We start from the raw sequence: 14,171 nt of genomic DNA, 5'->3' as shown, positions 1-14,171 counted from the left end.
GGCACTCGTGATACATTGTCATGCGATGAGTGCAGTGGATGTGGGGATGCCGCGACTGAATGCTTTGCAAAAAGGTTCGAGGAAAACCATGTAGTGCACAATAGACGAAGCATGAAGCTTTATAGTGGATGCAAGCTTCCAATGGCAGCGAATGACATCACAAAACCTTGTCTATCCCTGTCACTAGTTCAAGTCCTCCAAGGAACTCATCTGGGGCCTCATTTTGACTTTGTCAGTCTAAAAAGGAGACCGCCAAAGCCAAACCCGCCACTAGGCCGCCAATGATGGCTGTTGGCAGACCGCCATACTACGATGGCTGGCTGCCTTCTGCATCTTAGTGCAGGAAAGGCGCCAGCAGTCATGGTGGCAGTTGGCGGTGCAGAGACAGTTCCATTGCCCGCACCGCCACACCAGCAGGACTCCACCTGCCGTATTACAAGCACGTAATATGGATTGGTGGAGTCCTGCTGGCGTGGTGGTGTTGGCGATGGAGGACTGCCAGGACCCATCCCCTCCCGGACTTCCTCCTCGATGGAGAAGGTAAGTGGGCGTCCAAAAGGGGGGGCAGTGCCTGTGTGTGTGGGTGCGTGTGTGCATGTCTGCAAAGGGGGGGGGTGTATGCGAGTGAATTTGAATGTGTGTGTGCATGTATGTGCGCGTGTATGGGGATGTCTGTGTTGATGTATGTGAGTGAGTGGAGGTGTCTGAGTGCATGTTTGCGAGTGAGTGGGGGTGTCTGAGTGCATGTTTGTGAGTGAGTGGGGGTGTTTGCGAGTGAGTAAGGGTGTCTGAGTGCATGTATGTGTATGCTGATTGGGTGTGTATGTGTATGCATGCATGCATGAAGAGGCATGAGGGTGTGTGTGTGAGTGTGTGGACGGTTGGGGGAATGTGTGCCGACATGTGTGTATTTGTGTGCCGGCGGCAGGAATGAAGATACCTCTCACCAGGTGCATGACCGCCAGGGTTTTCGTGTCGGGGTGACCGCCATGGAAAGCCTGGTGGTTTGCAGCCTTGTAATCCGAATGGCAGGCTGAGACCTGCTGTCGGGTTGGAGGTGCTCACCACTGGTCACAGCAGTGCGACCGCACTGGCGGACCAGGAGAAGTTGTGGAAGCTTGGTGTCTGCCAAGCCTCACAACTCGTAATGTGTCGGTCCTTACTGCCGGCTCCACGGCGCAAGGACCGCCACGACGAGGCTGGCGGTCTTATGACTGCCAGCCTTGTAATGAGGCCCTTGGTGATAACAAATAAAGGCTCAGATTCACATTAAAATATCTAGTTGTATTGTGAATCAATCATCATGCAAGGCATCGATTGTGATTGGTAAAAACAAATTAGCAATGTATGATTGCTAGTTTTATTAGAGTTGATGAAGGTTGGGTGGAGTGACAGATTGCATGATTGAATCATGTGCATATCGTAGAAAAGTGTGCAATTTCAGCCAGGTGGATACATATTAAGCAATACTACAGCAAAGCGTCCAAAATTTTTGGTTTATACACACCATGATCTGATACAGTCCTTTTTTTCAGTGCTGCTCGAATAGAATTTATTGATAAGATGACATTGGATACTGGACAGAAAACTCATCACCATGATCGATTGATGGTAGCACACAAATTTTGTAGGATCACTTTTAATTTAGTATTCATTTGGTGCACTTGTCATCCATCAGACAGAGAATATGTTTTTCTCTTCATGAGAGACATCCCAGAATAAACTGTTTTGTTGCCTGAAACACGTTTAGATACCATAACTAAATGTATAATTGAGAGGATTGTGGTCTCTTACAAGTTCTATGACCATGCAGCTTGTGCACAGCTTGCGTAACCTGCAGATGTCCTCAATTGATGATCGTTTTGTTAACACCCCTTTTTTAAGAAACACCACTTTGACTAACTTATTGTATGGATGGTCTTGAAACTGTCAGCGTCCTTTGTCATGTTGGCTAAAAAGACAGCAATAGCAATGGCTGTGACAAATGACTAAGTCATTTTGGGCCAGATGTAGCAAAAGAAAATTTAGCGAGTTGCAAATTTCGAGTCAGACCGACTCGCAATTTGCAACCCGCAAAATTGTGTGCAGAAAGGTGTCTCAGACACCTTCTGCGACTCGCTATGGGGTCGCAAAGACCCACCTCATGAATATTAATGAGGTGGGTCGCATTTTGCGACCCCATAGCGAGTCCATGCATTCACAGGGATGGTGGCCTGCTGAAGACAGCAGACCTCCATGTCTGTGACTGCTTTTTAAATAAAGCAGTTTTTTTTTTTCATTTTGCAGCCCGTTTTCCTTAAAGGAAAACGAGTTGCAAAATGAAAAAAATACCGAAACCATTTGGTTTCGTTTTTTCAGAGTAGGCAGTGGTCCATAGGACCACTGCCTGCTCTGAAAAACATTTTTTGTCGGCATTCACAAAGGGGAAGGGGTCCCATGGGGACCCCTTCCCTTTTGCAAATGAGTTACCACCAGTGTGACACTGGTGGTAACTGCGAGTCGGTTTGCGACCTCATTCGCGGTCACAAAGCAACTCTGAATTGCGATACGAGTCGCAAATAGGAAGGGAACACCCCTTCCTATTTGCGAGTCGCATTCCCAAATTGCGAGTCGGTACCAACTCGCAATTTGGGAATGAGCATCGCGGGAGGCCGTGTGCATGGCGCAAACTGCTTTTTTCGCAGTTTGCGCCATGCAAACGGCTTGCTACATCTGGCCCCTAATCTGTCCTTGTTTATTCTTTGCTTTCTGGTACTTTCCATTTTGCTTTCACATTACAAATAGGGGACTGGAATTGCTGGAATGGGACTTGATGAGCATCAAACACACAAAAGGTGATGGAAGGAATGCTTGCAATTTGTCCACCCACTGGCAATCGCTCTGGACTGCATCCAAATGCATCACCCTTTTGCCCAGCTTTCCTCATGGGAAGCTTCAGGCTTGAACTGTCAGAGGAGGTCCTCACCAGACTGGAACACAAGCAAGCTGGGACAAGTTTGGCAGCTATAAGGGCTCATCAGGCAGGTATGGCGTGATTCCAGTGGCACAAAGAGCACGGGACGCACATCTGGGCATACCCTTGCTACTTATGGCAGCAAATCAAACATACAAAAGGTCATAGGAGGAATACTTGTAATTTGTCTAAACACTGATTTGCACATGGCTGGGTCCAAACTGAGGTGTCATTGTGAGCAAAAGAACAATGAGTTGGGATGAATAGGTCAGAGGGCGGACGAATGCCTGTGCTAAAAACATTTTTTTTCAACATTCTCTGAGGAGAAGGGAGCCCTATTGGACTTTTTCCCATATGTGAATGGGTTAGCACTACATTCAGGACCAGATTTTGATCACAAAATATTGAAAAATATCGTAAGAAATCTGAATTTGAAGTAATAATTCGGTATGGTTTCCTAAACTCATTCGACGATTAGGAAAACCTTTTCAGAATTGTTGAATTTGCTTAGTACATTTGAAAAAGGTTATTAGTGTTGCAAACTCGCTGATTTACTGAATCCGAGGGTTTGTGAATTCTAGAACCCTTTCTACATGAGGCACTAATTCTACATTTCTGTACCACTAAAGCACGTCCACAGGTTATGTAGAATACAATCTAAATAGTATCAGTGAAGAAACATGCCAATTGCAGCATGTAGAAAGGTTATGCACCTTTCTGTTGGGTATAGGCCCCTTGATCTGGGGTTTTCTAATAAAAACATACAATACAGATTAGGTACCATTTTTATGCTTGAATACTTTGAGCTCGATTCACAAACGAAACCTTTACATTTATCCCACTCAGGTTTAAGACCTCAAATGAGAGTGGATTTATAACTTTCTAGTATTCACAAAACATGTTATGCCTGGAAATCTGCATCAGTTGTAATTCTGGAAAAATCTGTGAATTCCTTTTCTCTCTTTGGACGAGCCCTATCTTCAATGTACAACAGTATCCATTGAAAAGTTATGCATTGTGAAATGGCAGGATCTTTGTGTAATGGCGCATATTTCTTTTCTCCATGGCAAATACACTTTTCCCTGTGGAAATATACTACTGCCAATCTACCCTGCCCCCAAATACTGGGGGTATTTAATTTCCCTTCACACCCTGGAAAGGAATTTACTTCTGCTGTTGACAGGAGTAAATTCGGTAGCAACCTTTGCTTAGGGGCTGGATTAACCCTGCCCCCCCAGCCTTTTTGCAAACATAAACACTGTCCATCAGGCTGAACAAAGGTCAGCCTGACAGACACTCTTTATGTTCAGGTGAGGCAGCCAGGCACTACATGTGCGCAATGTGCGAGCATTTGTCTGCTTGACCTGAACTTTGCCAGGCTGGAGATTTCACACCCTAGAGGCTACCTGTGGGCTGCACGTCCATGTGAAAACCGGTTTCGTCACTGGTTTTCCCCTCACTGTTCCTATCCCGTGCCGGTCTGTCTACCTGAACAAAGGGGCAGTCCCACATGGGTGTGATCATCATTTGCCCACCAAACTTCTCTCTTTGAAGTTTGCTTATTGGGGCAGCACCCAACATGGCTTCCTGCGAAGAGGAGGTGACACCTCACTGTGTAGCAGACATATATTCTTCCGGAGTCTAGAAGTTGTTCACACTACTTCCCAGGAGGGCAGAAGGCTATCTGGTGGACTGCAGCCATTCGAGATCACTAGACAAACTGGGCAACAAAGTGGTAACTTGCTAACAGTTGCCCTACTTTAAAAGCACCATTAAATTCCAAGTGGGCGTCAAGTTGGTTGCCACGATTAATTTGAAACCTTAACGTACTCATTTTATTAGTCCCATTCAGAGGTTAGCCAGACTGAGGGGTGAACCTGTGACTCTGTGTTAGCCAATGGGGCTACTAACTTTTCCATAGCAAAAATGACAATTTGGAAGATGTGATGTTAGGACATATTAAAAGTATATGTCCTGCTTAACATTATGCATCTCCCTGCCTTAAGGGCTCTATAGGGATTCCTTAGGGGAGACTTATTTTTAAATATATGGTTGAGGGAAGTGGGGGCTTTTCCATTGGTTTGAATGGCAATGTCAAAACAGCAGTTTTAAAACTGCTCTTCCAGGTTGCAGAGGCTGGCTGAGAGCCATTTTGTACTTTGTCACACACAGGGTGTCACGGTCAGCGCTGCAGCCCTGGGTATACACTTCTACTTACTTGCCCTGCCTACCCCTGGTTCTAGGTACTGGGTACCTAAGTAAGTCAGCGTATGCCAATTACAGGTAGCCAATTCAACATTCGTTTTGTAATGTGTTAGAACACCGGCTCTGTGGTCTGGTTAGCAGGCCTCAGTGCACTCAGAGTCATAAAACCAGGAGCATCAGTCAGACTGAAACTTTGGGGGTGCTCATTCAAAAAGAGGCATTTCCTTACAATGGTGAGTGTATTTGTGTTCATGTGTGGCCCGCCTGCACCCTCCCCTGCTCGAAATACTGGGCGCCACGGAGTGAGGTGTGGGAGGGCCCTCGTCAGAGAAAAGTTTGTGAATTCCAACATACTTGTGAGTTTTATGTGTTCACAAAGTTTACCCATTCACAATCTTGTGTACAGGAGTAAAAGGAGATACCCGTTATGCCACCCTTTGTAAATTCGTTACCCTCGTAAATCCTACCACAAGGCACATGTAGACCATCAAATGGCTATATGCGTTAGGCCCCTGGAGTATTTGGGTTCTAGAAATACGGTCTCCTGATTCCCCATATCTCAAGAACCCCAGAAGGGTTTGTGCCCTCTATACGGCTGCAGGGGCTGCATGGGATGGGTAATGCCCCTGACATATGAAGAGAGTGTTTTACAAAGTGACACTCCAAATTCGTCACTTTCGGGGCAGATATATTCCATAACAAAAGGACATGTGCCACTTTCAATTCGAATGTTCATCCTAAAATTGCTCTAGGGACCAATCATGAATCACTTTCTAATGCTCCTTCCTGCGGTACCTTTCCAGCAGCTGCGCCGTAACTACTGCAATTGCACTAATTGGATTTCCCGAACTTGCATTGTGTTTGTGAGTCAGCCTTTTATCGCTTGTTTTTCGATCGCTGTTTGCAGACTATCCAAAAGCCTGTCAGCATTAGAGATTTAAAATATATGAAAACAGTATAATAATGTGGTGTGCATCATTACAGTTTGAAAATGTATGAAAACATTAAAATAATATGTTGTGCTGGGACAAAAAACACATATTCAAATCTGTATTCGTTCTATAAAGGTGCCTAAATGTATTTATTATGTATGCATGATTTTATATAGGAATATATGTATTTATTTATGGCTTTGACAGCAGCAAAATGTGAATCAGAAACGTTTTAAATAGCACCTATATGTGACGAGGCCTGATTGTTAAATTCTTAGGGAAGACAGAGGCTAAGTTCCACACCTCTAACAAAGGCAAAGCCCTCGGACAGTTCGGTTATCTTATGGAGACCAGAAGAGCAAAGGCCTGAACATATCACTGAACTGCTGGAGCGGTATGGTCATTTAGCTGCTCTACCACTGTCCTGGCCCCACACCTAGAAACTGATTTTAATTTTCTGGAATAATAATTTATTGTACAGATAATAAAATCCAATAGAAAAAAAGAAGAAGCAAAAAAGCAATCGAGAATAAATACCCTCAGAGGCTAAGTTCATACTAAAAACACACCATAAATTAGACACACATGACATAAATAAAAAAGACAATCCTGAAACTGATTCACAAACAATGAGATCTGAACTATCAAAACTCTGAGGGTGAATTTCTGCCACCAGGGGCGTAGCTCTCATCGGTGTAACTGGTGCAATGCACCGGGGTCCTGAGGTGGCAGGGAGCCCAGTCTGCCTGGCACCAGCTGATGCTAGTTCACAGGATGCCTGCTCTGATATTTTTTAAACACAATGCAGGCCTGGGACCTGGGGTGTCTGCTTTTCGGGGGGGGGGGGGGGGCGGTGAGAGTAGAGCATAAGGGAACAACAAAGAGAGAGGAAAGAAGTGACAGAAAAGGTGTGGTGAGAGAATGGGGAAGAGGACAGGAAAGGGTGACAGATGGGAGAAGGAAAGAAGGATGAATGAGACAGTGAAAGGAGAAATAAGGATGAGGGAGCAAAAAGGGAGGGAAAGGAACCAGAAATAAGGAAAGAAGCAAGGAAGCGTGAGAAATTAAAGAGCAGAAGGGGTAGAGAGGAGAGCATCACATGGGTGAAGGAGATGAGAGGAGGGTGGGTGGAAATAGGGGGCGAGGAGAACAGATGAATAGCATAAGACATCAGTGCAGCAGGTGCAGCGACACCAGGGTCCAGCTGTGTGGAGGGTGCGCTGCACCTCATTTATAGTAGTATTTTAATACTGGCTGCCGGGGCCTAGTTTCATTGCTTGCACTAGGGCCTATGACCGTCAAGGCGCGTCAGTCTGCAATCGCCAGTTTAGAATACGGAGCAAGTTTGGGAGGTTTCCCTGTTGGTGGATGGACGCTCACAACTCTGGAATTGCCCACAGAGGAAAGGCTTGCAAACACACCCCTGTTAAAGACAGGAGTAACTGTTTCCCAGGTCTTGCAGAGGGAGAGAACACTATCATATTTAATGTGGGGAAAGAAGAAACGTTTCCACGGGGAATACATTTTTATAAGAAGAAACACGAAAAGGTTTGTTAAATGCATTTGCTCATATGTTCACTAATGATGAATATTTCACGAATTGTAGTTCTGCATCCAAAACTGCGATGCAGTTTAATACTCCCGTAGCACTATGGCTTTCGTGGTTTTCCAAGAGTATTATGCAGTTCAATTAGTTATCACATATTCCACCCCAAGGGTTACTGTTGCAAACCGTGACCCACACCAAAGAAAGAGCGAGGTGATAGAAATGCCGAGATCTAAAACATACCTAGTGGGTAGCGCACTATAACAGTGGCGTAACAAAGGCCCCCGCAGCTCCTGTGGTGCGGGGGGAGGTCCCCCGAGCTCCAGGAGGCCCCGTCAGCACAGTATACTGTGTAAGGGCTGCATGACCCTGACTGGTTCCTGGGATTGATGGGGCCCCCTCCAGGTACTTTGCAGGTGGCCACCTCAAGTTTCCTAAAGCCACTGCACTATACATGTCACATTAAATCAAGCACCGGAAAGACGAGTTGGATTCCCGGATGTTAGCTGTAGTTTCTTAAACTAACCAACATTCTTGTTGTGTCAAACAAGGTGTGGTTAAAACATCCAATCACGTTTATTGGAGGCAGTCAGCATGTTTCGTCAGTACGGTCTTTAACAAGACTTCACAGATAACATAACATCAAGAGCCATATAATCTAAAAAGTCCTCATAATGTGTACAAGTCTGATGCATAAGTGTACAGCATCCAAATCTCCTCCTGTTATCATCAACCATTAGATGTGAAGACCAGGACTGAACCGTAAAAGCATCTAAAACACCATGCGGGGTAAGCGGTTGACAGTGAGAGGAACCACACAACCCCAACACTTTCCAGAGAGTGGATAAAATAAAGTAAGAATCCGCAGAGAATCTAAGGGGATTAAGGAGGTCCAAAACGGAAGGTAAAATATGTCGGGAAGTGTATGAGCCAATGAGCAAGATGTGACCTGTGTCCTACCAAGTAGTTTACAAAGAGCAGCATCTCAAAGTGCTTCAGGGCCAAACTCTAAAGGGCCCGTATGAAACCAATCCATAAGTGAATGACCACATGGTAAAGGGAAGTATAGTTTGTTGAAGACTAAAACACGACCAATAAGAGTGGTAAGCGTTTACTGAGTGGTGATCAGTGTGTCCCTGCAGGAGGAGACATTTTGTGGAAAAAAACAAGGTAAAAAAATTGCGTATAAATAACCTAGCGGTAACACCGACATATTTACAAATAGAGATCAGGGATATCTATAAGCTTTCTTCTGGAAGTGAGTGAAGACAGTTGCAAAACTAGTAGAGAAAAAATTCTTACGGACTCGTGTTGCAGTGTGTACATCCCTGTTCCATGTCAGTGCCATTTTGGTATCTACATATACATGCTTGTGGTGTATGTGTGATGTGTGTGAGGGCCGTCCTAGAAAGTAAAAGCAAAACATACTCAAAGATGGGACAGTCGTCAAAATCTGACAGAGAGAGAGAAAACCATTCTGAAAATAGGCACATTTGTCATCATCAAGGGCAGTGCTTGCGTTGGTGCAGCGGGTGCAGTGGCACTGGGGCCCAGGAGTCTGAGGGCCCACCGATTTTTCATAATTGCTTTATTTCACTATGCGAACAGTGGCCAGGGGTCCATTTCCTTCCTTGTTATGCCACTGGTTATCATCTTGAGGGACTCAAAGAGGCAGGAGGCAGCAGTTGCCAAAAGGACGGCAAGATATAGTGAGAGTGTGTAAAATGATTATAAGAGGAAAGAATGAATCACCTGTGTGGCAATAATACTGGAGACAGGGGATGTATATTGATCTAATGCAATAACAAAGGGTGGAGATTTTCGAATGAATGTACCATCCAGCTTTTCAACACACGATATTGCTAAATTAAAATCTAAACTCTGTGAATATCTCTGCTCAGTGCCTGGTACTTATGGAGCAAGCTGCAGGCAAACCCCATAGAATTGCATGCAAAGTTCCACAGTGCCGACAACAATAAAGTAAAGAACGCAATTCTATATAATTACCAATTTAGAAAAATAGATAATGAGACTGGAGGAATTCAGAGATATGCATTTTTACATGTTTCAACAAAAAGCACCTAGAAAAAGCAGACCACAATTCAGAACCACAGTTCAAATACACTGAGCGGGTCATCCCGGTCAAAGTAGGTTTTTTTTGTACTTAGAAGCTAAAATGGAAGTGGGACAAAGTCCAATAATGTGACTGGTGAGGGTCCCTCGAAGTTTGACACAAGATCATTGGGCTCCTGTGATGCTGCTGGTTTTGAGATCAAAGCTCCAAGAGGGTCATAGACAGATTTCATGCCAGCAACAGTGTTTTATTTGTTGGATACATTTTCCGACTCTGCGGTTCTAGGTTTTACCTTAGGACTTCAAGCCTGAGAGTAAGAAGTCTTGTTCCAGAAAGATTTTCTTCAGGTGAAGTCTTTCCAGTCCTGGAATATTCTGAGGATGTGATGGTTAAGCTGCCAGACACATCCTGGTCACTAGCCATTGGGAAATTCTCCCACCCAATAATAACAATTTTCTTACAGTCCTCCAACTCTATTTCCAGTGCTTCCTCTTTTCCTTAGTGTAAATTTCCCTGGAGCCCCTGTTTGCAGAACCGCTTGTCTGCCAGAAAGCTCGTGGTTCACTCTCTCCTACAGTGACTGGAGCGTGGTTGTCTAGGATGGACCTGAGACTGAGCAAGAAAAGCCCTTACGAGCATCTCCATGAAGAAGGAGTGTTAGGGTCCTTTGTTCTGCCAACTGTTCCAATCAATTCCCAGAGAATGAATCACTTTTTAAGTGATCAGCAGTTACTAATCCCCTGTCCTTCAAGGGCTGACAGACAGGCCATTGTTTTCTGATCTAGGGTGTGTATTTTAGCTCTGATGGATTAACCAGTGACAGAACAGGTTTTAAGCCGGTTCTGATTCAGGCAGCCTAATGTATATTTTTATAAAGTTACTTTTCGACTTAGGTTATCAAAATTCTGATTTCACCCTTAAATCAGATTTTGAAATTTAAGTAAGAAATAGCTTTGAAGGACTTTGCTAGCATTTTTCCATTCAGATATATTACATAAATAGTTTATTCACATCTAGGACTTTCCTATTGAAACTGTTGCTAGACTAACAGAGTGATATAGTTTGTAGGCCTTCAGTCACTGTGAGGACACACTTTTTAAGTATGGAGTGTGCTGCCTCTTTTTGTATATATTAAGCATCCTGTCGGCTCACAAGTTACACTTTAGGGTACCTAATTATTATATAGAAATAGGCATTCCTACAAAGGAAAGGCATTTTAACTTTCCATGTGTTACTGCATTTCTGAAAAACTGCAGGGCAGGCAGAGCACCATTGGTGGACCAAGCAGCCTTATTGTTGTCACACATGTAGATGGTGCAAATACCACTACAGTCCACATATGCCATTTTAACCTTCCATGCCATGGGTGCAGTTTAGGCATCATCTACGATGAATGCAAAGGGAAGCTAAATGGGCCAAAGAGGGAGGTCCAGTTTCACTCCACGTGTTTTAGAGGGAAGCACAGATACCTTACTATTGTTTAGACATGTAAAGAGAAGAGTTCTAAATTCAGCAATATCAGACATGAAAATATGAGAGGAAACAACATAAATATTGTTATTAATCAAATCTTCTATTCTCTCATGCCTCCCCATCGTTCCTAATCAGCAAGCCTTACTAATGAGCAACCAAAGCAAGTGTCATGAGGCAGGCATAAATGATGTTAGCAAATATGTGATAAAGGTAAGAGCTGATGCTGGCAGCCGCAGCATCCCTACTTCTACTTTTCTCAAATCAGTGAGCACATACTGATTGTGATGGAAAAAGGAGGAAGGCACTATAATGTCATGACAGACACAATGGGGTAATTTGGTCACTCAAATTGTCAGAACACGTAATCGATTTGTCTGTGGTGTTTGACAGCAGTACATGAAAATATTTTTTATAGCTATTTATGTGTGGCCCAGTGAAACTAGCAGGGCTTAGGCAGTCTAAAAAAATAATAAATCATATTGATACTGGTATTGCATACGCAAATAGGCTACAGGTCAGTGTTTACTTTGTGAAACAGTAGGTGCAAGGGCCCTTCTCAGCCAGCCACTGCAGCACAACACAGCTACTAAGCATCACACTCTTACAAGTGTGACAGTTCAGACTATTCCAGGCCATCCAAAGCCATATAAATGGCCTGCAGAGAGGGCATTCCTACTTTTTAATTTATTTTAAATTCTTAAACACTCGGGTGCTGTGTTCAGCAACCAATTGAACAAACAGAGTTGCCATGTGGTGGACTGTCATAGGTGCTGGCATTGAGAACAAAATGCCAACGCTGAGCACCGTCAAACACTGGCTCAAATTAAGCATTGCTAATGGCGAGCTTCTTTTAGCTATTGGTTTGTTGGAGGGGCCAAAGTGAGAATGGGTGAGACCTCTAGCAAAATGCTGGGGGTGAAAATCTTATTTTGGATCATCCCACATGTCAGGATTTGGTAATAAACTTTGAATTTTGATGAATAATGGCCGTTTGTCTGTGCCCAGAATCTAGGAATGGAATAGGCAGCAAAAAGTGTGAATACTTCAGCTATATTGGGCTTTTATTATTTTGTTCCCCCTTTATGTATCACAGTTGGAGATTAAGTTATTATGCACGCTGCAGTTCATGGAAGCAGTCGTGTAATTTTATGTGGCATTCTTCCTTGAAAAATGAATCATAGGTAAGTCTGAAAGTGTTGTGCTTCCAAGCAGTTTAATGTTTACTTTTCAATTATTTGCTCCTAGCAAGCTAGAATTATCAAACATGACAATTATACGTTTTTAAATAGACACAACTCTTGCCTGGTAAATATTATAAGCTGTGGGATAGCATTTATCCTAAAACACTATAAAGTCCAGTTACTTACCTCTAATGAAATGGGTGAGCTGGGCTAATATTTAGTGGTAATAATGTTGTACTGTAATCTTCATTCACACACAGAACAAAATAATCTGAGTTATTTGCTATAGAGTTGCATATTATATTGTTGTTTCTAAACGCTGCAACAGATATTATGTTGCAGGCAGTGGAATAGTTTCTGATTTTTCATTGCATGTTGTTCATTGTGTGGTCATTAAGAGCCACTTTCATGGTTTTCTTATAGCATGAATGAAGGTTAGGGGACACGTCCTGAACCATGACTCCGGAACAATGATGTCATCTACAACACGAGCATAAGCACGCTTGCCGGAACAATGCATGGATTTTTCTCTGCCTTAACCACACATGTGCTGAACTACGCATATGCATGGTTAAGGCAGAAAAAAAGGCAGAGTGGATCAGGCAGGTAAGTGGGGTTGGGAGGTAGTTTATAGGGGGTGGAGGTGGAGTAAGGGTTTGGGGTGGGGGTGGGAGGGTCGGGGTAGTTTAGTTTTTAGGGATGGGGTGGAAAGATCGGGATAGTTTGTTTTTTAGGGATGGGGTGGGGGGACCGGGGAAGTTTGGTTTTTAGGGGCAGACGTGGGGGGATCAGGGTAGTTTAGTCAGGTAAGTGGAGTTGGTGCAGGGCTGAGGGTAGTTTTTAGGGGTGGGGGTGGATTAAGGGCTTGGGGCAGGGGTAAGGGTGTCAGGGTAGTTTGGTTTTTAGGGGCAGGGTGGGGGGATTGGGGTAGGTTGGTTTTTGGGGGGTTGGGGAGATCAGGGTAGTTTGGTTGTTATGGGTGGGGGTGGGGGAATCAGGGTAGTTTGTATTTGAGGGGCAGGGTGGGGGATCAGGGTAGTTTTGTTTATAGGGATGGGGTTGGTTGTTTTTAGGGTGGGTGGGGGTGGTCGGGGAAGGTTTTAACTCCACATCTACGTACCTTGAAATATATATATATATATATATATATATATATATATATATATATATATATATATATATATATATATATATGAAACACAGGTTCCTTTATCAAATTGAAGGAATAAACCGCACTTCAAAGTTGCCATATATGCTGCTTCTTTATTTTCTGGGCTTCATTTCGATTACATGCAATTAATGCTGCCTTACGAGTTTCGGTCTGCCAAGACCTTGTTCACAGGCATATATATATATCACCAAGGTACGTATATGTATATTTAGGTGTAAAAATGTATAGCCACTTACCTTTTGATACTCTCAACTACACCATTATTACCCACATTTACACTATCCATTTTATGTAGTACATAAATATAAAAAGGATGAATAGGCCCTGCTGGGATTTGTCCTAAAAACCCAAAATAAGCCTCCAACTAGAAAATTAAGCGAAACCTGTTTCTACCCAGAAAGGTAAAATAGCCTTGTTTTTTTAAAAAGGACCCACACATATATAAACAGCATATATTAAAAAAAACACCAGGTGTACACAGCCATGTGCTTAGCAAATGGTCAAACACCGCCCATTGGAAACTGTGGGCAGTCTAGGCTCTTTTGTCACATGCTGGAAAAGAAACAGCAATTCTTATTAATGTGTGATCCGGGATTACTTCCCTAACGCAAGAGAAAGCCCATGTTTGTTACTTAC

This window comes from Pleurodeles waltl, chromosome 11, assembly GCF_031143425.1.
Source record: "Pleurodeles waltl isolate 20211129_DDA chromosome 11, aPleWal1.hap1.20221129, whole genome shotgun sequence".
Taxonomy (NCBI): Eukaryota; Metazoa; Chordata; class Amphibia; order Caudata; family Salamandridae; genus Pleurodeles; species Pleurodeles waltl.
This window is presented reverse-complemented; position numbering follows the sequence as displayed.